The 23,951-nt window shown below is 49.9% G+C and overlaps 1 long non-coding RNA gene across 1 annotated transcript in view; it reads left to right on the top strand.

Annotated features, from left to right (window-relative positions):
* Positions 1-401: 401 nt before the first annotated feature.
* LOC103885462 overlaps positions 402-23,951 on the top strand; it is a 46,339-nt gene continuing 22,789 nt past the window's right edge. Inside the window, exon 1 of the long non-coding RNA XR_002522785.2 lies at positions 402-7,713. This is a non-coding gene — a long non-coding RNA (uncharacterized LOC103885462). The remainder of the gene's footprint in view (positions 7,714-23,951) is intronic.

The following is a 23,951-nucleotide window of genomic DNA, read 5'->3' as shown; positions in this document are numbered from 1 at the left end:
TTTGGAACTCCTGACCTCAAGTGATCTGCCTGCCTTGGCCTCCCAAAGTGCTGGGATTACAGGCGTGAGTCACCACGCCCGGCCACCTCCGGCTACTTTTTGTACTTTTAGTTGAGACAGGGTTTTGCTGTGTTGGCCAGGCTGGTCTCGAACTACTGGCCTCAAGTGATCCACCCACCTTGGCCTCCCAGAGTGCTGGGATTATAGGTATGAGGCCACACCCGGCCAATTTCTTTGTTAATTGTAGAGACGAGGTCTCCCTATGTTGCCCAGGCTGTTCTTGAACTCCTGGGTTCCAGCAATCCTCCTGGCTCAGCCTCCCGAGTAGCTGGGATTACAGGCATGTGCCACCATGCCCTGCTAATTTTGTGTTTTTAGTAGAGATGGGGTTTCTCCATGTTGGCCAGGATGGTCTCAAACTGCTGACCTCAGGCGATCCACCTGCCTCAGCCTCCCAAACTGTTGGGATTACAGGCATGAGCCACTGCACCCGGCGCTCCTCCTTTTTTACAGCTACATAGTCATTCAGTTTATTTATCCAGTCCCTTACTGATGGACATTTGGTTTGTTTCTGATATTTTGCTTTGCAAACAAGAATATCTAATACACTTTGTGCACATGTATGAGTGTTTCTTGAGGATTTATTCCTAGAAGAGAGATTGCTGGCTCAAAATATGTATGAATTTTTCATTTTGAAAAATACTGCCAAGTTGGAGTGGAGAACTTTTTTCTGTGAAGGAGCCCTCCATCCCTAGGGCTGAACCAGTGATGAAAGTCACCCCAGGTAGAAAGAGCATAGCCTTTCCATTCAGATGTATTTGGGTTCAAATCCCAGTTCTGCCACCTCTTTCCTGTGTGACCTTGGTTAAGTCACTTAACCTCTCTGATTTTCTGTTTCCTTAACTGCCCAGTGGAGATTGTAACAGCTGCCTCACAGAGCTGTTGCAAGGATCCTATGGCATCTTGTAGGTCAAGCCTCTAGCATGGGCCTGGTGTGCAGTAGGCTCTTGGCCCATGTTGGTTTCCTTTCCCTGACTGAACCATTTTCTGCATCCATCATGGAAGATAAGCTCTGGGGAGTGGCTGGGGAAGGTGATTTATTAATGAATGTCACACAGAAGTCAGGACTCCACGGTAGCCCCTTCTAAAGCCCACCTCTAAAGGCAACTCTTAGAGTTAAGGACCATTTCAAGTAAAGTTGTAAGGATCTGCTTTTGAGGAAACAGCGTAGGGTACCGACGGAGATCAGACCTCACTGGAGGACCTCTTCCTAAATGATCCCTTCACCGCAGACACTGCCCTCCATGCCTCAGTCTCTGCAGAGGAGGAGGAAGAGAATCCTCAAGAAGAGGAGGGTGGCTGGCTTTTACACAGGGAGTGGCTAGACTTGTCTCTTCACAGAGAATAGAACCAGAAAACAGACATCGGACAGACTGAGGTTGGGCAGCATGGTGGGATTTCTGTCTTGGCACACAGCATGAGTGTGAGGGAAGCGGCAGGGTGCCCCACCGGAGGTCCCCACCCAGGATGGCCTATCCATCTCCCTGTCTTGGTTCAGGGGGAGAGGTCTGGAAATCCTTTGGAGGTAGTGGCCAGATTGTATCCAGCCAGACCCTCAGCAATGCCAAAAGCCTCTTAGCTGCAGGTCACTGTGCTCCACTGTCTCTAGGCCACTGCCCCACCTTCAGGGCTTCAGTTTCTTTCTTTTGGAAACTATATGGGGCATGAGAATCCCAGACTGGGCTGCCATTTCTGGAAAAGGATGTGTGTGTGAGGCTAGCAGCTGCTGTGATGGAGCCTGAGGTGGTGATATTGGCAAAAAAAGGCGGAGCTGAGCAGCATGGTGACAGCAGTGGTGACAAGGCCTCCAGTACACGTAGCCATGATGAGTGACACTCGGTAGGGTAGGCTGTGGCGCCTCTATCCAGAGTCTAAATGCCTGTTTTCAGTTCCATCTCCATATATTACATGCTGTGTGGCCCGGGGTCAGTAGCTTGCCCTTTCTGACCTCGGTTTCGTCGTCAGTAAAATGAAGATGCTAATACCGCCTGTCCTGTCTTCCTCAGTGTCTCCAACCAGCAGTGCCTTGAACATGCCACGAGGCAAGAGTGAATTCAGGTGGAGGTACTTTGCTAAAAGCAGCCCAGGTAGGAGGAGATGACTGAGCAGAACTGGCCGTGTTATCCTCAGAATGATTTCTTACTTCCCCAGGAGACTCCTGTTGCTGTGACGATTTTTCCTGGTTCTCAGTCCCTGGACTCTGGGGTAGCTGAGATCTTCTGGCTGTCGCCTCACATAGCATCTCACAGTGATGTCCTGGCTTCCTGCCCAGGCCCCACTCACCAGTTCTAGTGCTGACCCTGCAGGTCCCAGGTCCCTCCCAGCCGGCCTAGAGGCAGGGCCCAGGCTTGCTGGAAGGAACAACAGGAGACTTGCCTGAAAGCCAAATGTTCTACCCAACAGGACCTGATTATGGTGGCCAAGGGGCTGGACCTGGGCAGTCTCACCCAAGGCACACTTCTCAGGGGTCAGGAGAGTTTCAGCTCTGTGTTTACACATGATTCTAGGCTGAGGGGGAGAGAAAAAGCAGGGTGCGGGGGGTGGCAGATTAGGCAAGGGAATGTGTCCCGTTAGCTCATAGTGGAAGTGGGCTCTAGAGTGCCTTGCCCATGCCCTCTTCATGCTCTAGAGAGGTGGGCAAAGGACAAAGTATGCGACTACCCAGGAGAACCAGCCTCCAGATGGAGACTGGAGATGAAGGCCACTCAGTCCCCTCCATTGCAAAAAGAATAAAAGAAAGGAGTAGGATTGGCCAGTGCTTGCAAATAAACAGGAGGGGGCAGTATTGGGGCAATGACCTCCATCAGGGAAGGTCAGGAAGGGACCTGTCTTTTACTGAGCACCCAGGAGATGCACCTGCACAATTTCATTCATTCTCACAACCACCTTGTGAGGTAGGCACTATCTCCATGGCTCCATTTGGCAAATGAAAAAGATGAAGGTCTGAGAGGTCAAGTTACACTGCTGGGAAGAGGTTGACCTGGAGTGGAAACCCAGGACTGCCTGTCTGACAGCTGAAGGGGCTTTTCGTTCCTTACCTGCCTTCCCAAGGCTCCAGACCATCCCTCCTGCACCTCCGCCTCTCCCAGGCCATGCATCTATGTCCCCAGCCCCCTCCAACAGCTCCATCTCCCTAGAGCTCCTTGCATCTCCTCATTCACTCCTCACTCTTGCTTCCTCTTTGGAATCCAGCCACAGGCTTTTTTCTTCCATCTGAGGGAGAGAAAATGGTCTCGTTCCCCACCCCCAGGTCTTTCCATCCTCTCATCCATCCAAACCTAAGCATCTCTCTCTCTCCTCCCCTCCCCCTCTCTCTTTTTTTTTCTTTCTGTTTATCCATCACTAGAATCCACCCCCCTTCCCTCTTGCCTGTAGGTTCTGTGGCTATAATCAAATCATAACTTTTATTAAATTTAAGATTACTTTTTAATGGAATCAATTTCTTGTGTGGTGCTTCTCTGCCTGCCCGCGGGCTCTGCCGGCTCTGTGCTCAGCATCCCCACCCGCACAATTGTCTCTGCCGCTGGCGTTTCTGGCTAAGCTGCCTCTGAAGGAGGGGCAGGTCTGCCATCCCTAAACACACACAGAGAAACACACACACGCACACTCCTGCACACACACCAAGATGCACCTTCCTGCAAGGCCCAGACACACAGCCGCCAAGCCCCAGGTGCCCATGCTGAGCAGCGGAGAGTGGGAGAGGGGCAGGGGCAGGAGGAGAGAGCTGCAGAGAGAAAGACTGAGGGTGCAAAACAAACACGGAGCCGAGCAGACATTTCTCAGCCTGTTAATTTCCTACAGTTCTGTTTTCCAGCCTCAGAAACAAGCTGGTTTCTGCCAGTCCACCCCCTTCCCTCTGACTGCATTGTGCAGCTGGTAAGCAGAGAGAAGTTGCAGGGAGGAGGGGGTTTCAGAGGAGAAGCGAAGAGATTCAGGTTTTAATATGATTTATCGAAGTACAGGCAAGATGCAGAGATGCTTCTGAAGCTGTGACCCCCAAAAGAAGCCCAACTGGGAGATTTGCAGGCTGGACCAGTCTAACCCTACAGGTCTGGGTTTCAGGACAAAGGGAACCTGGGGGTGCTGCAGGGAATGCTTTGCAGGTAGGAGAGAAAACAGAAAGAGGGGTTGGAGGGCCACTTTGATGGAGGGAGCAGGGGCTGGGGAGAGGTATTGGGGGGTTCTCAAAATGAGCTCATGGGGGGCCTGTAGATGAGGGTTTGCAGACTCAGCAAAGACTTGGCTGCCTCCTTAAGGCATCGGGATGGCTCTGGGCTCTGCTCCAGCTTTTCTGGGAGGCTCCCTGGACAGTCTTGACAGGAGATCATGGGTGGGCAGGTGGATCTGAGGCCTGAAGGTGGCCCCCCTTGGCCCACTACACTGTCCTTAGCGCACATTGTTAGTAAACTGAGTGTCAGGCGGGAGACCTCATGTTCATCCAGGTACATGTTGCAAAGCTCAGTGAATAAGAGCACAGCCTTTGGAATTAGAGAGATCCACAAATCTAGACTCTGAAGCTTTCTAACTGTGTGACCTTGAATAAGTGACCTAACTTCTCTGAGCCTGTTTCCTACTCTGAAATAAGGATTCAGTAAAGTGATGCATGAACATCTAGCGTAAAGCCTGACAGAGTAAGAGTTCAAGTGGATTACTAATGTTTGTATTATATCTTCTAAGCACTAACCAAATGCACACACCTAGCCCATGATCCCCTGCACCTAGGTTGATGGGGACCAGACAGGCCTCCATTCTTGGATGAAATTCAGGCTGGGACCAGAGACCATGATGTGAGTGACAGTTCTCAGGATTGGAATTCAGGACACAGCAGGGCTCTTCTCCCTCCTTCAGATGGAAGAGTGGCTGAGGCTTGTCAGGAGAAGAGGTGAGGGACTGATGAAGGTCCCAGGGTACTGAAGGCCAAACTCCCTTCCTCACCCCTGATTTTCAGGGAGCCATGAACCTGAAGCTGGGTTTCCTCTAGGGCAGAATAAAGGGAAAACATCCTGTGGCCAATTCCTGCCCTGCAGCCTCTGATAGCCTCCTGTTGGTTTGGGGGACTTTACAGGGCTCTGACATCGTTAGACAAGGCCTAGAGAAGGGGGTCTATAAAGATTTAATTTGGCACAGGGCATGAGTGCCCTTTCTATCCCTCTTGTCCTTCAACCCTAGGGGGTAGGAAAAAACTCAAGAATGCAAACAAGGGGCAGAACTGGAAAAGGCTGGTTCTGGTAGTGAAACCCCTCATGTACCCAAACTTGGGAGCAGATGCCAACATGGCTACAGTCACAGTACAACCAGGATCGGCGGCTCGGCCCCATCAGGCTGTACTTTGGAGCCCAGCAGCTTCCTTGGAGAGAGGGACAGTTGGAGTCTTCTCTCCCAGGCAAGAACTCACCTCTCATCTTTCTATTACCCCTAAAAGGAGGCTGTTTCAACGGGCTCAGCAACTCCCTCGGTTTGACCCCTGACAGAAGCATGCCTGCTGAATCTACACCTGGACCTATAGACTTGTAGAGTCTGGGTCTGGATGTTCCCACAGGACCATTATCAGTCATGCATACAGAGCTTTGCTGCCCAAAGGGACTTTCTGAGGGCTGAATATTATTTACTTCAACTCTCCTTTGACAAGGCACCCGAGGCCCAGATGGGGAAAGTTACACAGGACTGTGATGGAACCTGATCAAGATCTCCTGAATCTTCCCAGTGCTGCTTGCTGTGCTTTGTGGCCCTTCCTCTGGCTGTAACTGTAACCCCACCTATACCTTAGGTTGCACATGCTCACACAGCACTTACCATGGGCCAGGCACTTGCTCTGTGTTCCCAGCCACCCTCCGAGGCAGGTGCTATTATGATTCCCATTTTGCAGCTGGGGAGGCTGAGGCTCAGAGAGATTAAATACTTCCCTAAGCTAGTATGCGGTCAAGCTAGAATTTGAAACCAGAATGTCCTGCCCCAGAATCTAGACTCCTAACCGCTATGCTGTGCTAATGCTCTTCTCTGGAAGCTTCACCTGTACCTGGACACATTTACCTTCACTTTCCTCTTCTTCTGTCCTTAGCTTTCACCACCACCTTCACAATTTCTCATTTCAGGCTAAGCCAGATAATCAGCCCAGACACAAGGGCAGGCGCAGCACTGCCAGCAAAATCCCTTTTCCTTTTATCTTCTCCATCACCATCTTAGCCTTATCACGTTCACTATCATGATCAACATCACCATTTATAAAGTCTCTAATGGCAAATGACTGTGTACCTATAGACCAATGCAGATCTAACCCCTGCCTTGGGATGGGAGGATGGGGCCTACAGTAAAGCCAAACAGTATACTCCCTCCCTTTGTAAATAAAGGTACAAAACCAGAATGTGGAAGGCAGTCTCCTTCTTAGAGTCTTTTCTGCAATAAGATGGAGGTGGTGAAGGAGAAGTTTCAAACGGCCAAAGAGTGCCTGCTGAGGGAAATTAATCAATGGCCAAGAAGATTGCTTGTCATCTTTCAATATCTATAAGAAATAACGAGCCTCCAGAGAGGGGGCTAGAGCTCCAAGGAAACAGAAGATCAGTGGGTACTCTGCCCAACTCATGCCTCTAAGGAGCTGCAGGAGAAAGATGGAGCCATAGGTAGCTTCTACCCCTTTGGGTGGTGGCTGACACCCATCTCCCCAGCCACAGTATCTCTCACAGCCCCTGGAAGCCAGCAGCAAGCAACACTTCCCAGGAGTTTTAAAACTGATTCTTCCCTTGCGCCCAAATCCCACCCACCTCCCAACCCAATGAGCTTGCTTGTTGGCTGTCCATGAATGTTGGCTGCCAGAGGTGCCATCATCCGGCACAGGATCTACAGGAAAGAGGGCAATGGCTTCCCGGACCAGAGTCTCCACCCAGAATTCCAGCCAAGGCCCCAGAGCTCCCAGGACCTGGAGAATTTTTTCCCCCTGGTTGTACTTGGAATTGGCTGGTTTTCTGGGCACCAGGCCCAGCTCAGTTTAATTTTTGTTTATTTTTATGTACAGATTCTCTTCTGTTTGGGGATGAGCTTTGTGTAAATTATTATTATTTATATGATAAAGAATAAATCACACCAAATAAAAAAACCCACAATCTCTTTTTCTCAATAGAATTACTGAATTAGGGGCTGAAAGGAACAGCCGACGTGCTGGGGTTTGGTTCAGTCAGGCTTTGGACAGGGATTCTCGCAAAACATCTTAGTAAATGGGCTCCGTTATCCTGGATTTGATGCTACCCACAGTCAGCAGAGGCATAAGGGACCTCCTAGAAAGATGGCAGCGGTTCAGGCCTAAGGGTGGCTTCCTGGTCCTCCAGACATCCCATCCCTGGAGAGATAAGTCGGGCATTTTGAAGTGATTCACTAACTCAGAATGGGGAAAAAAAGGGAAAACAGAGGAGTTGGGGATTCTTGCCAGAACATGATCAAATGCCCTGAATTGGGGTGGGGGTAGGGTTCATAGGAGTTACTTGAATAGTGGCATTATTACATCAGGGAAAAATGAGCCAATCATTTCTTTGCCTATTCATTAAATTTGCATGCCAAGACTCTATTGGTTGGAATGAAATGAGTCAGGAGGCAGGGATGCAGATGGGCAGAGGACCAGCTGAGCCTGGAAAGTGTCCCCAAGTGGCCCCCATCCCAGCCAGGGTAAGGAGAAGACAAATTCACCAAAAATAGTGCACCCTCAACAGAACTTGGATAAAGTTCTGTTTGGGAACTAGATAAAGACACACCCAGGGCAAGGAATCCATCCTGGGGCTAATATCCTAAAGACCAGATGGAGGAAGAAGTCAGCAATAGTTGTTTTTTGCTTGTTTGTTTTTGTTATTTTTGTTGTTGTTTTAAATCTCCTAGGACCTCAGGCTATCGGAGATCCATACCCGTCCTGCTACCAGAGAGTTTTAAAAAACATCTAGGCTGGGCGAGGTGGCTCACACCTGTAATCCCAGCACTTTGGGAGGCCGAGGCGGACGGATCATTTGAGGTCAAGAGTTGGAGACAAGCCTGGCCAACATGGTGAAACCCTGTCTCTATTAAAAATACAAAAAATGAGCTGGGCATGGTGGGATGTGCCTGTAATCCCAGCTACTCAGGAGGCTGAGGCAGGAGAATCGTTTGAACCCGGGAGGTGGAGGTTGCAGTGAGCTGAGATCGTGCCACTGCGCTCTAACCTGGGCCACAGAGTGAAACTCCATCTCAAAAAAAAAAAAAAAAAAAAAATACACACACACAAAAACATCTGGCACCATTGCCTATCAGCTTTTTCTCAAACTGTGTCCTCTTCCTAGAATGGACTTCTCCTATCTTCCCACCTAAGTCCTACCTTTGCGTTGAGGCACAGCTATGACCAGCATCATGGTGGGGTCCCAGAGCAGGGACTCTGGTGTCTCCTCTTGAGCTTCAAAAAGTCTACTCTGCCACTTAATAACTGTGGAAAATTTGGGCAAGTCGCTTAATCCTCCCTGAGCCTTAGTCTCCCCATCTATAAATGGGATAATAATAGCGATCACACATACGCAGAGGCTTAGAATGAGGATTAAATCAGAAAGGTCACATGTAAAATGTGCTTACACAGTAAGTGCTCTATTAAAGTGGTAGTTATTGAGAATGATACTCTAGTAAGCTATCCCAGAGCTCCCCAACTGGGAATTAACTGTGTCCCACTCTGACATGTACCTTGGGAACACAGGGATTCCACCTTAAGGTTTCCGACTGAATCATTTTTCACAATCTCCCCTGAATCAGCTATTATGTAATGAATCTGGCAGTCCCTAGCCATGCTTTGCACTTAGTAGGTGCTTGCTAAGACAATAAATGCTTGTTTAAAATGTTGCCCAACTAGTCAAATTCTCAAACCCTGTAAAATCCCACTAAATTCTAATCTCTTTGTCCTGTGTCCCACACAATGCCTGGTTCAGCCACTTCCAGTGGAGTGGAAAATGGGGAGCAGTGAAAGATGGGCTGGGGCCCCAGGAGGAGAGGGGAGATGAGAGGTGGGAAATAAATGGAGCCTGTAAGAGGTTTTACTGTGTCCAGGCCACATGGATCAATCTGTTTCCACCGCTCTTCCATAGGGCACTTTAAATTCCACCCTCGTCTTTGATTAACCAATGGCTGACCTGAGACATATCTGCTTATGCAGGTCCTCATCCAGCCAGAGGAGGTGGATATTGATTAGCTAGACTAGGGCAATGAACTGTACAGGCTCTGGATTGCCTAAGAGGCCCCTTGAGAGGTGGTCCTTGTAGGTGAGGGAGGTCTCTGAGTCACCGTGAGTACTCATGCACTTGCCCATGAATAGCCATACATTTATATGTGTATGTTTGTGGGTAAATACTGGCCGTTTTATCTTAGTGTGCATTCAGTAATTCATTCATTTGTTCATTTATTATTATTATTATTATTTTTTTAGATGAAGTCTCACTCTTATCCCCCAGGCTGGAGTGCAATGGCATGATCTCGGCTCACTGCAACCTCCACCTCCCAGGTTCAAGCAATTCTCCTGCCTCAGCTTCCTAAGTAGCTGGGATTACAGGTGCCTGTCACCACGCCCAGCTAATTTTTGTATTTTCAGTAGAGATAGGGGTTTCACCATGTTGGCCAGACTGGTCTCAAACTCCTGACCTCAGGTGATCCACCCGCCTCGGCCTCCCAAAGTGCTGGGATTACAGGTGTGAGCCACTGCGCCTGGCCTGTTCATTTATTTACTGAGGCCCTACTGTGGGCTAGCACAATGCTGATGCTAGAATGTGGTAGTTGCTAAGACAAAATTCCTGCCCATACTGAGCTTTTTTTCTAGCGAGTGGAAAGAGTAACAGTAAACAAGCAAATAAATTAACAATTTAGTTTTAGATTGTGAAAGTGCTGTAAAAATAATGAAACAAGATAAAGGGATAGAGAGCAACAGTGCATGTAGAGGGAGCTCCTTTAGGATGGGTGGTTTGGGTCAAGATCTAAATGATGAGAACAAATCAGCCTCAGAAAAAATCTGGAAACAGAGCTTTCCAGGCAGAGGGCACAGCAAGTGCAAAAACTCGGAAAATTGCTTTGGGCCAGTGACTCTAGAGATCTGTGTCATTCTGAGGCAAATGTCAATCAGCTTTTATTGCACGTACACATTTGTATCTTTCCATTGCTGTTAGAATCATGCCGAATTCCTCACTGAGACCTACAGTCTTACAACCCCAACCACTGGCCTCCAATCCCACTGGCCTCTTCCGGTCCTTGAATAAGACTGGCTCCCTCCTGCCACAGGATCTTTGCACAGTCTGATCCCATCACCCTGCATATTGTTTCCTCCCCTCTTTTGGGAGTTAAATCCTTTCTTTCTTTCCTTCTTTCCTTCTTTCTTTCCTTCTTTCTTTCTTTCTTTCTTTCTTTCTTTCTTTCTTTCTTTCTTTCTTTCCTTCCTTCCTTCCTTCTTTCCTTCCTTCTTTTCTCTTCTTTTTTCCTTTCTTCCCTCCTTTCTGTCTTTCTTTCTCTTTTTCTTTCCTTCCTTCCTTCCTTCCTTCCTTCCTTCCTTCCTTCCTTCCTTCCTCCTTTCTTTTCTCTCTTTCCTTCCCTCTCCTCTCCCCTCCCCTCCACTCCCCTCTCCTCTCCTCTCTTTTCTTTCCTCTCTCTTCTTTTGTTGCCCAGGCTGGAGTGCAATGGCACAATCTCGGCTGACTGCAACCTCTGCCTCCCGGGTTCAAGTAATTCTCCTGCCTCAGCCTCCTGAATAGCTGGGACTACAGGCATGCGCCACCACACTTGGCTAATTTTGCATTTTTAGTAGAGACGGGGTTTCTCCATGTTGGTCAGGCTGGTCTCAAACTCCCGACCTCAGGTGATCCGCCCATGTCGGCCTCCCAAAGTGCTGGGATTACAGGTGTGAGCCACTGTGCCAGGCCCCCCCTTTTTTTTTTGAGATGGAGTCTCACTCTGTCACCCAGGCTGGAGTCCAGTGGCACAATCTCTATTCGCTACAATCTGCACCTCCCAGGTTCAAGTGATTCTTCTGCCTCAGCCTCTTGAGTGGCTGGGACTACAGGTATGTGCCACCACGCCTGGCTAATTTTTGTATTTTAGTAGAGATGGGGTTTCACCATGTTGGCCAGGGTGGTCTTGAACCCATGACCTTAGGTGATCCACCCACCTCAGCCTCCCAAAGTGTTGGCATGAGCCACTGTGCCCGGCCAAATCCTACTTTCTTTAGCTCTCAGGAAGCCTACGGTGGGCCACCCTTCTACCTTCCACACTAGATCAGTTTCCTTTGTTAGATGCTTTCATATTACCAAGTTCCTGTAGTCAACTTCTTATCTTACTTACTGATTATGCATTATCTTATCTGATATTAGCATCTGACTTCCCACCAGAATTACAACCCTCTGAGAAAGCTGGTTATCTGAGGTTTTTTTGTTTGTTTTTTGAGACAGTCTCACTCTGTTTCCCAGGCTGAAGTACAGTGGCCTGATCTTGGCTCACTGGAACCTCTGCCTCCCAGGTTCAAGCATTTCTCATGTTTTAGCCTCCAGAGTAGCTGGGACTAGAGGCGCCCGCCATCACGCCCAGCTAATTTTTGTATTTTTAGTAGAGACAGAGTCTCGCCATGTTGGCCAGGCTGTCCTTGAACTCCTGGCGTCAAGTGATCCACCTGCCTTGGCCTCCCAAAGTGCTGAGATTACAGGCATGAGTCACATTCCTGGCCTGAGGGCTGGTTATCTTATCTGTATAACTTATCTGTATCCCCTGTATACAGGGGAATATATTGATAGCCTTCAAATATATTCCATGTTCAATATATTCAATATATTCAGTATATTCAAAATATTCAATATATTACCTCGGGGGAATACATTGGCAGCCTCCAAATATATTCTATGTTCAATATATTCAATATATTCAGTATATTCAAAATATCCAATATATTCCCTCAGGGGAATATATTGGCAGCCTTCAAATTCCATGAGGCTGTCACATAGCAGAGGAAGACCATGTTAACATAGGAGTGGGGAGGTGAAGAAGTGGGTTGTTTTTTTTTTTTTTTTTTTTGAGACGGAGTCTCGCTCTGTCGCCTGGGCTGGATGGAGTGCAGTGGCCAGATCTCAGCTCACTGCAAGCTCCACCTCCCGGGTTTACGCCATTCTCCTGTCTCAGCCTCCCGAGTAGCTGGGACTACAGGCGCCTGCCACCTCGCCTGGCTAGTTTTTTTGTATTTTTTAGTAGAGACGGGGTTTCACCGTGTTAGCCAGGATGGTCTCGATCTCCTGACCTCATGATCTGCCCGTCTCGGCCTCCCAAAGTGCTGGGATTACAGGCTTGAGCCACCGCGCCCTGCCAGTGGGTTGTTAAGGAGAAGTGGGCGGGGTTCCTTCTAAGGAAGGTCTTACAAGAATGAGAAGTTTCAGGGGTAGAACAGGTGCCTTAGGAGGTAGTGAGTTCCCTGTCCTTGGGGGTCTGTAAGCAGACAGGAGAATACAGGGAGGGGCCCCAGGGAGTCTTCATGTCAGCATCAAGGTTCTGTGATTAGTAGTCCACCAGCTGATCAGGTCCTTCAACCCCAACGCAGCTGTGAACATGGGAGCCCCAGGTGCTGAGTGGTGCTGGGTCTGACCCAGGGAGATAAGCGTCTGACTTAAGGAACTTGGTGGTGGGCAGGGTCATTCCCAGCTTCAGACTCGATCAGGGACTCTAGGTGGCTGCTGCTCCCCCTCCTTTCTGCCTAGCTCTGAAAGGGCTAGGAAGGAGAGAAAGCAGTGGGTGGGGGTGGGAGGAGGAGCTTCCGCACGTCTTAAGTGGCTCCCCAGCTGGAGCTATGGTGCATATTTTAAGTGGAGTTTACAGACAATGGATCTCTCTAGGGCTTGGAGGGGAAGGAAGCAGAAATTCAGGACCATTCTGTGAATTCCCAAGTTCTTTGTGTCCATTGTGTGCAGAACAAAGCTGTTTGTTCGGCACATTCACTCAAGATGGGGGGTGGGGGGAGATGGTTAGGCCCCAGTGTTCCGAGGTTCTTGGAGGGGCGGGGCTGCTCAGGGAAGGGGTGGATGGAAGCTGGAGGAACTGGGTGTGAGCCTTAAGGGAAGTGAGGATTGTAAGTATGGTTGTGTGCGTTTGAGCTCCAGGACAGCTCCCTTTAGTAGAAATATTGCTTCCCCCCTACACCTCTCCACCCTTCTCTAGAGATTCTAATCCTCAGAGGCTTCTGACGTTGATGTGTTGTCCAAAGGGTTGGGTTGGGAGGCTGATGGGGGAGTGGAGCTGTCTGTTCACCAGGTAACCTTGGACAAGCCACTGCCTCCCGGAGGCCCGGAGCCCTCACCCTCTTGCTCTGTTTCCACAGTTGAAGGGCCAGCTAGAGATGGTCTCTCACAGCCACAAAATTAGGTCCCCTCTGTACCACATCCTCAATCTCACCAAGCCTGGGCTCCTTCCTGACTCTCACCCAGTAAGTTCACAGTCTTGGTTGCCAGTGGAGGCTGTGTATCCCCAGAGTGAAGGGAAATGAGAGATGAGGCCAATGTAGGGCCTAGAACCTCACTAATGAGAAAATCCCCACTTACTGGTTAGTTAGCAGCTGTTGGACACTGTGTATACATTCTCTTATAGGGCCTGGATTAAAAGCCCTGCTCCTAGCCAGGTGCAGTGGTGCTGCACACCTGTAGTCCCAGGTTCTCAGGAGGCTGAGGCGGGAGGATCAATTGAGCCCAGGAGTTTGAGAACAGCCTGGGCAACATAGCAAGACCCCGTATGTTTAAAAAAAAAAAAAAAAAGCCCCATAGCTGGGTCACCTTAACCACCTTAACATCTCTGAGCCTCAGTTTCCTCTCTGTAGGATAAACTAGATATAATGATAATAATAATAATAATATCTACCTCACTGGGCTGTTTTGAGGATTAAATGAGATATAACATCTCAAGCACTATCTCTGGAAAGGTGGTAGAGTTCATAAATGTTGGTCATATACCTATATATAATTACTATCTCCATTTTTCAGATATGGAAAGCAAGTCTTGGAGAAGGTAGGCATCACACAGTGAATAAATTAGGGCAGATAATTCAAATCCAGGCTGGTTGATTGTGAAACTGAGTTGCTGACCATTGCTCAGCGCCTCCTGCAGAGATGGGACTGATGCCTGTCCTGACTTTCCGACAGCACCTGCCAATGGTCCAAAAGCCAAGTTTCCTTCTCCCAGCAGGAGGAGTTGCATTGTTTAACCAGGGCTGGGCTCTGAGAATCCCCTCTAGCCCTTCCCACAATCCTACTGTAAATCAGAGTCCCCTCACTCCCCAGTGACCTCTGCAAGGTAGTGTCTTATGCTGGAGGGGCACCAGAGTTAGGGACAGGAGCAGCTTCAGTACTCCTGGGCTGAGTTCCAGAGCCCAGTTGTTGCACCTGGCCTCTGAGCTACAGTTTGGCCGGTGGCTGGAGACATGGGCCTGGAGGCTGGGACCTGGCCCTGTTATGCTTGGAGCCATAAGGCCATCAGACAGCCTGGCTAGGTCTTGGATCTCCACAGAGATAGAGCTGGGAGAGGCACAGATCCATGAACTGAGACAGAGCTGGGATTGAGAGTAGAGGCTGGAGCCTTGGGGTTGGGGGGTCTGCAGGTTGGCAGAAGGCACTGAGCCATGGCTTCTTCCCATTCCTGTCCTAGCCCTCATCCACTGTAGTCCTACTCTTTCCATTCATTTCACTCTCTCTGGTCTTGGGTTCTCCATTGAATGAGAAGAGGAAGAAAAAAAGGGAGAGAACTGGGGGAAGGGGTGTCCACTTTGCCAATGTGAAGCAGTTCTTGTTCTGTGAATGAAGGTGATGTGGGTTCAGGGTGGAGGAAGGGGGGTGGAAGGAAGCGCTGGGTAGGGCAGCTGGGGATGGGGTTGCCATGGGAACGGCAGCCTGTCAGGAGCCCTGCCTTCAAAGCTGAGGTGTGTGTGTTGCAGGTTCCTGGGGGAGGCGGGTGGTGTATGTGTGTCTGGGGTGGGGAAGCAGCTCTGATGTAAGCCCCCTGGGACTCCAGCTCCTGGATTCCAGATCAAAACCTTAACCTGGGTGGGAAGCAGCATCATGTGATGCTTCCTGGCAGACACCCCTCAGCCTCAAACCCTTTTCTGTGGAATGTAAGGCAGAGATGGGGGTTAAATCAACCCTGGTGGGAGGCGGGCTGTGATGGAAGTTGTCTGCCAACACTACCCCCTTCATTTCAAATGGGGCAGGAGGGAAAGGGGATCTTACTGTGGGCAGGGAGGAATGGGGAAAAAGGGGGTTTGCTTCATCCTCTAGGCCTCGGTTAGGGGCCAGGCTCCACAATGACAGTTTCCTGAGGCCTCTGGCTCCAATTCCTCAGAAAGCTTGGAACCTAGGAATAGGGCTCAGAGGGAAGGAAGCCCACTGGGCTGTTTGTGAGATCTCCAGCTGCCCTCACTCCCATCTCACACCACCGCCACCATGACCCTCTGGCCACTAGGGGGGGCCATGGCCCAGCATCCATGGGGTTGAGGGACAGGTCAGTCCAGAGACCCAAGGTGGCCCAGTGGGGCAGTGTGGCTGAGATGTAGCCTCAGTGGCATTTGCCTTTCACGAGGTTGGCCCAGCTCATCCAGGCCCCAGCAAAACCTGAGGGGCTTTAGAGGGCACTCAACACCCTGGTGCTGCCAATTCAGTCCCGCCTTCTCAGCTGCCCAGGCAGACCTTTCCAGAGACCACCAGCCAATTCAAAACAGCTCTCAAGTGCCTACTACTCGCCAGCACTGTGCTAGGCATTGCCAGCGAGTTTGAATCTAATGTGAGAGATGGACACTAACAGAGGCTTAAAACACATGCACCAAAGTCAGGAAAACCTGGACTTGAATCCTCACTTTACTATTTCTAACTGGTTGAGTGACCTTGGGCAAGTTACTTAATTTGTGTCTCAGTTTCCTTATCTGCAAAATGCTAATAGTACTGGAGATGCAGGGAGCTGTGAAGAGGATTAAATGAGAAAGCATGTTTAAAGCCTTTGCTGTAGCATCTGGCACACAGGAAACCCTCAGTAAAGGTAACTATTGTTGGTAGGTGAACCAGGGTGCTGAGTACTAGCATGGAGGTAGAAGCAAAGCAATGAGCAGTCCTGGAGAAAAAAAAATTCAATCTGGGCTGGGCATGGTGGCTCACACCTCCTAGAACTTTGGGATGCCAAGGCAGGAGGATCGTTTGAGCCCAGGAATTCAAGACCAGCCTGGATGACATAGAGAGATCCTGTCTCTACCAAAAAAAAAAAAAAAAAAAACTAAAAATTAGCTGGGCATGATGGCACGTGCCTGTGGTCCCAGCTGCTCGGGAGGCTGAGGTGGGAGGATCACTTGAGCCCAAGAGGTTGAGGCTGCAGTAGGCCATGATCATGCCTCTGCACTCCAGCCAGGGTGATGGAGTGAGACCCTGTCAAAAAAAAAAAAAAAGAAAAAAAAAAGAAGGAGAACTGGACTCGGTGGCTCACGCCTATAATCCCAGCACTTTGGGAGGTCGAGGCGGGCGTTATCACCTGAGGTCAGGAATTTGAGACCAGCCTGGCCAACATGGTGAAACCCTGTCTCAACTGAAAGTATAAAAATTAGCCAGGCATGATGGCGGGTGCCTGTAATCCCAGCTACTTGGGGAGGCTGAGGTGGGAGAATCACTTGAACCCAGGAGGCAGAGGTTGCAGTGAGCCAAGATTGCGCCACTGCACTCCAGCCTGGCGACAGGGTAAGACTCCATCTCAAAAAAAAAAAAAAAGAAAAAAAAAGAAAAAAGAAAAAAGAAAAAGAAAAAGAAAAAGAAAAAAAAGAAAATTAAGAAAATTCAATGTGTTGAGATTATCAGGGAAGGCTTCTTGGATGTGGTGCCTGATATGGGCCTGAAGGAAAGACAATATTTCTATAGCAGGGTTGGTAAGGGCTGTAGCAGGTAGAAGGAACTCCAGGAGGAAAGGCATTTAGGAATCTTTATTTCTTCCTTGCAGCACAAAATGGCAGCCCTATGTCTCCCCCCTGGGGCATCTCTCTCCTACATCCCTATTTCCAGAGGCTCTCCCACCCACCTGGAACCCTGCCTTGGGCTCCCTCCTCCTGCTCCTCCTCCTCTTCCTTTCTCTTTCACTCCCACTCCTATTCATCTTCTTCCTCCTTCCTTCTTCCCCTAGAAAAGCCAGCTCAGAGAGAGCACGTTTCATAAACAGTGACCACTGCCCTGTGAGTGTCTGGACCAGTAGCTCTCACCCAGGGGTGGTTTTGCTCCCCACGGGACATTTGGCAATGTCTGGGGACATTGGTTGTCACAACCCGGGGTGGGGGGATGCTGCTAGCTGCTAGCTTCTAGTGGGTAGAGGCCAGGGATACAACTAAACATCCTACAGTGCACAGGACAGCCCGCACAACAAAGAAGCACCTGGTCCCAAATATCAATAGTGCTGAGGCTGAGAAACCTTGGCTTAGGTAGAGAACGGCAGCTGGGGAGAAATGCAGCCCCCTGCCCCAGGCTCCTCCAAAACCCCACCCCAAGAGTCTCTAATCCCCTTCCCCAGTCTCTTCCCATCTTCTAGTCCAGCCCTCAGTGTCCCCTGGCCTCATACTACCCACCACTCCTGCGCCTCTGCCCCCTCTCCTAGGGTCTTGTCCCCGCTCTTATCCTCTCCCACCTTCCCACTGTGGAAGGCCTGTCAGGCAGGAGTCAGCCTGCGGCTGCACGAGGCTTCGGAGACCGAGCTGCCTGCTGCACTCGGTGCTGCCTGTCCACTGATTGGCCGAGGTTGCCGTTTCCATGGTGATCTCTGGCAAAGCCCAGGCCCCCCCACCCCCTTAGCACCCGCGACAGGCCCTATTCAGTGGCGAGAGCAGCGACAGGCAGGTTAATAAAACAGGAGCCGCGTGAGGAGCCGGGCTGTGGGCCGAGGTCCCAGCGTGGTGGCCCGCCCGGAGGAGAGGGGGACGGATGGGGGCAGGGAGCGAGGAGCTTGCTCGCTGCGTCGCCGCCCTCCCCGACTCTGTCAACTGCAGGTTCTGGGGCTGCACCAGCTCTCGGGGAATTGGGGTTTGTCTCCTGGAATGCACCTTCCCATAGTGGCCTCTGGGGGCAGTGTCCCCTCCCCCATGGGTTCCACTGGGCCCCTCTAATCAGAAGGGTTGGAGTTCTGGGGCTGGGGCTGGGGAAACGGAGAGATGGAGATGGGGTAAAGAAGAAAAATGGCAGGGAAAGACTAGAATGGGGATCGGGCGGAGACTGGGGTGAGATGAGGATGGGTGGGAGTGGAGTCCAGGTTGGGGATGGAGAAATGAAAAGGGGAATGAGGAAGGAGATGGGAATGAGGCCACGGGGAGGAAGGGATGAGTTGGAGGAAATGGAGGGTAGAAACCTGCGCATGGAGAAGAGGCTGGGATGGGGAGAGGGAGGGAGCTGGTGGAAGGTGCAAGGTGGGGACGGGCGTGGGATGCAGGAAGAAGGTGGAGATGAGAGATTGGGATGGGAGCTAAGATAGAGTGAGATGAAGAAGGGTGGGGTGGGAGAGGGATGGAGAGGGTTGTTAAGAAGGGTGCGATGAGGGAGAGAGTGTCTGGGAGATAGGCACAGCCTCTGACTAGCTCACCTCTATGCCCAGCACAAGTGCTCAGCAAGTGTGTGCTTGTCACATAGTCCATGCTCACACATGTTTGTGGAATTAATGAATGGGGTGGGAAATGCTGGGCTGTAGTGGGAGAACTTTCCTGCTGGAATCAATGCCACACCTCTTCCTCAATATCAACACTGAGTGCTCCCAGTGGAGTCTGTGCCAAACTCCTTCATGGACGACCTAATTTAGTACTTTCAATAATCCTTTGAGGCAGGCACTATTACTATGTGACAGAGGTCCAGAGAGGTTGAGTAACTTCCCCAAAGTCACACAGCTCTGATTCTTGCCTCAGATACAGTGGACACATGGTCAGCTTCTGTGTCTGGACCTGAATATTTGGCTGAAGACCCAAACCACGCAGATTGGTGGTTGGGGAGGGCAGGGAGTTCTGTGTCACAAGAGCCCAAGATTGGAGACTGGTTGTGATGCTGAGTGGAGTGGCAGGCTCCTGGATTGCCAACCATGACTCAGTTTTCCCGGCTGGTGGAGATGCTAGGTCTGCTGTTGCTTGGTGCATCATTGTAGTTGCAGTTCCATATGACAGATGCAGAGACCCTTAGCAGTTCTCAAATGCTGTCCCTGAAGTCATTCATTTTGAGACAATGGGGAAGCCCAGAGCAGGTGCCCCAAGGTGTGGAGTGGAAAGGACTTTGAAATAAAATAGTATAGTCCAGCTCTGCCATCTGTGTTGTGGCCTTATGCAGATGACTTAATTTCCCCAAGCCTCAGTTTTTCCGTCTATAAAATGGAGATAATAGTACCACCTAGGGTGATGATACAGATTACAGTGAGATGATATCTATGGAAAAATTGGCACAGAGAAAGTTCTCAGGAAATGTGGTTCCCTTCTCTCCAGGGTGCCTTTGCAGGTGCTTCTGTTTCTCCTTCTGGGAAGTGTGTGATCCATCACTCCAGGACCCAGAGGGGAGAAGGAGAAAGAAGGGACTCCTGCATCTGTGTTGTCACCACCTCCAGAGGACTCAGAGTGAGAAGGGGAAACTAAACTTTATAGGCTTAGAAAGAGAAGCAGGATGGGTAGGTCCCATGCAGTGAGGATGCTTTTTTTTTTTTTTTTTTTTTTTTTTTTTTTTTTTGGTCTCCTGAGAAGTTGATGGATCCAGGCTGAAGGAATGAGGTGGGGTTCACACCCCATACCTTCTCCCTCCACTCTAGCTCTTCCCGCCCCCAGCCTGAGCAAGGGAGGACCACTGAGAGAGGCCAAGCCTCTGAACCAGAGCCAAAGCCTCTCCATCCCAGGCCAACCAGCTGGCTGCTGCCCTTCCAGCTTGCTCGGTGGCCAGTTGGGCCAGGCCAGTGGCTAGGAGCCCAGGCCTGGAAGGGCAGAGGCAGCTGCAGCAACCTGAGCACTCGATAAACCATTAATTCTTAATAAACGACAGGCTGTGCATTATTTAACAATAATGATACTTTCTGTTCCATTATAGATTAAAACACCGGCCTCTTCTTATTAATCCTACGTTTCAAAAGCTTGTAAATCCTGCACAGCCGGAAGAGATAAAAGCCGGCTCATCCCCATCCCGGGGCTGACATGCTTGCACTGACAGTGGCTCAGCGGCTTGACTTGTGTATGCACACGCGTGTGCTCTGGGCCCACCCACCGCCCAGCTGCATCGACAGCTGCAGGTGCAGGGCTACCGCCACTCTCCACCTTAGCTGCGCTCTCCCTCCCTCAATCGCCTGTCTCTCATTTTTGTTTTTCTTCCTCAGCGTTTTTCTCTGATTTTTTTCCCTTTTTCTGTTTATCTGTTCTTCTCTATCTTGCTTCTCCCTCTCTTTGTATCTCCCTGTTTTCTCTGCTTCTTCTTCCTCCTCTTTTCCAATCTCCCCCTTTCTCTCTGTCTCTCTCACACACAGATACACACAAGTACATATATCACCTGCCTCTCCATCACCTGCCTCTCCTTCATCTTCACACCATTCAACCAAACAAACCTGCAATATGCACAGACTCTATCTCCATATGGTCTTTGCTTTTTTCAGGGGTCCTCAGAGGGATGTGGTGGGGAGAAGGAAGATAATTCCATAGAGAAGGAAAAGAAGGAGGAACACAGAGAAGAAAGGCAGAGGCAGAAAACCTGAGACCAACCAGGCTGAGTAGTTTCTGAGCCCTCTTGGCAGACTCTGAGAGTCACACAGAGAGCATCTAGTGCGATCCTCAGTGGATGCTCAAATCCCTTCTGTATTGCCCTCAGGCTGTATTTACATACTCCCAGGGACAGGGAGCTCACTACCTATGGAGGCAGCCTTTTATATTACTACGAAGAAAGTTTCTTCAGTAGGAGTTCATATTCACTTTCAGCCTTCCTTTGGCAAATGCCAGACCTTTGGAAATCTGAAGGCTACCATTCCAGCTTCCTGATGACACCTTCGGTCTCAAGCTAACCTTCCCCATCCTTCCTCCAGACCTCATGTGTCAGTGGGCTGAGCCCTTCCTTTATCCTAGTTCACCTGTTCAGTGCCACCAGGGTGTGTCAGAGAACCAGTAAAAGTGGCTCCAATGCTGACCACAGTCCTTCCTGTGGTGCAGCCAGAACACAGGCCAGCTGGGCCCTCCTCCCGTCTGGGGATCAGAAACCATTACAGAAGGTTTGAGAAGAAAAATCACACTGACCTTGAATGTCTCTCCCAAGGTCATTGCAAAAAATAATATCTGTTGTCATTTATTGAACTTTTACTACACAGTAGGTACCCTGTTTACATCCCTTATCTTGTTCAATCCCATAAGCGTTGTTCCATTATTATTCCATTTTGCAGATGAAGTAACACACCTGGAGTGATTAAGTTAACTTGGCCATGGTCACACAGCTAAGTAAGTGGTGAAGTCAGAATTTGAACCTGGTACTGACTCTGAAGCCCTTGCTTTTAATCTGTGGATATTCTCCCCAGCTATTTGGAAACAAAAGTTTTTTTTTTAGTCGAGTGGGCCCCCAAAGTCAGAGAGACTGCTGTCCATGAAGCTAAAACATTCTCTCCAGGACTGGACTAATGGTGTCCCACCATGGGCTTTCCAGGTGCGGGTGGAGCTGGGGTAGGGATCTCTGGCATTTCGGTTTATACTTGCTGGATGTTTCTTTAGGTCGAGGAGGAAGATAGTGTTCCTAACACTTACTGAATATTCTATCTGCCAGGTTCTATTCATCTCCTTTAATCTTCACCATGACTCTGTAGCAGTGGATGCTAGCCCCATTTTAAAAAGTAGCAAACTGAGGCTCCAAGAGGCTAAGTCGCTGGCATTTATGCTTATAGCTCATGAGTTTTGGAGTTTGTCTGTGATGTTTCCTAAGAGCAGATGAAATGGAACACTTACTTTTATGGAATGAGGCGTTGCCGGATTTTTTTTAGAAAGGGCAGCGTGGTGTGTGTGTGTGTGGGTGTGTGTGTGTGTGTGTGTGTGTGTGTGTAGGGTAAATGGGAGAGGAATAATCTTCAAGAAACACAGAATTGGGGAGAGGAGCTGAGCGGCTTTCTCCTTTTTTTGAAATGCACAAATGGGAAATTTAACCTGATCCCTTGTGGCTTCTGGGCCAACCCCTGAGTGAAGTCGGATCACTTTTGCAAAGGAAAATTTTATCCATTTTTTGGCTTTTATGGGGCTTCCTCAATGAGCAAAACCTCTCCTGTTGGTGCTTAGAGAGGATTTCTCTTCTTGGCCTACAGTGATGCCGTGTAATCTCCCAAAAAATATGGTGCTAATATTCGCCGGGTTAGGGTTAGTTATTTTTATGTCTTTGTCATTTTGTTTCTCGGCAGCTCTTTCTGCCGCCTGGAAAGGACGCGGCAGACACTTTATTTCCAGAGTCATATTTTTTAATTTGATCAAAGCAAATTTCACTCGTTCTCTGTATAAATTATTTAACTCATTTCTTTTAGGTTAAATGTCTCAATAGAAAGATAGAAAGTCTTTCCATCACATTTTCTTCCAGGATTTTAATCAGCTCCTGTAGATTGTATGAACTTCTTTCCCAGTCCTCCATCCTTCTCTGTCTTAAGTCTCTTTCCCTTCCTCCCTCTCTCTCCCTATCTGCTCTTCTCCGGCCTCTGCCCCCAACTCCTCCTGAGTCCTGGGGCTCAGCCCCAGCCTCCATTCCCTTATGGCTCTGTGTGGGGAGTATGGGGGCAACTTGAACACGCAGGGCTCTAGGAGCACACAGCAGCCCCCTTCAGTTGGATGAGTTACCAAAGGCACCCTTCCTCTGAACTGACCCAGTCCACAGCCCTAACAGCTGTGTCAGGGCTCAATGGCAGGCCCTGCTCGTCCCCCTCAGCCAGCTCTCTATGCACAACCACTAGCTGCTGCTCCTGCCTCTGCCAAAACCTGTGCCTGCCCCCCCACTCCCATTTCGCCTCTAGGGCTGCTGGCTCAGGCTGAATTTCAATGTAGGAGCCTCTCCCCAAATTCCAGCTGTTTCCTAATAAAAATTCTATCCTACTCAATCAATGCTCCTTGTCACAGGCCGGGTTTCTTCGTGTCTTATTTCACTCTGGTCTGGTTCCCTCGGTCCCAGGGCTCCTCAGGCAGACCCCTCCTCCCCAGAGGCTTAAAGCCGCCCTCTGACAATAGTGTAGGGCTGGGGTTAGGAGACCCAGCCAGAGGTTTGGGGCTAAGAAGTGGGGTGCTGCAGAGGACTTCCTCCAGGGAAGCGCTTGGACTCTGTGTGGGGCCCCTGCCTCCCACCTTGGCAGCCCCGTCTCTGGCCCCAGGCACTGTCAAGGGAACAGAAAGCAGCAGGGCAAGCTCATTACCCGTGGACATTCTTCCTTCCCTCATATCACATTGTTTCAGCCAAGAACAAGTCTCCAGTGGGAATTCCCTTTCATCTTACTTTTAAAATATACAGTAATTAACAAACTAATGCTATTAACTGCAACAACGAGGAAATTACAATAAAATTGCTGCAGAGTCCACAAGCAGTGGGTGTAGGGACTGGTGGGTCCTGGCTCCGTGTGGAGGGGAGGGACCCAGTCTGGGCCCAGGTGTCATCATCTCAACCACAGCAGGGCCCTCTCAGGCTGGGAAACTTCTGCCAGGGCTGGTGAGTCCACTGCAGGTCAAGCCAGGGCTTGGACACAGCTACTCCATTTCCTGTGCAGGAAGAGTCAGGATCCCGGCCATTCTTCCAGCCCCGGAGGTTTGCTCTTTTATGAAACACTTAAATAATAGAGCTGTGGCCCAGTGCTGACCTGGGCATGTCTGTGAGGACATGGCCCCTGCTCTGAAGCAGGCCCAGTGACTTCCCTTCAGGGTCACTGTAGGTTCCGAC

This window comes from Papio anubis, chromosome 5 (genome assembly GCF_008728515.1).
Source record: "Papio anubis isolate 15944 chromosome 5, Panubis1.0, whole genome shotgun sequence".
Taxonomy (NCBI): domain Eukaryota; kingdom Metazoa; phylum Chordata; class Mammalia; order Primates; family Cercopithecidae; genus Papio; species Papio anubis.
This window is presented reverse-complemented; position numbering and strand designations above follow the sequence as displayed.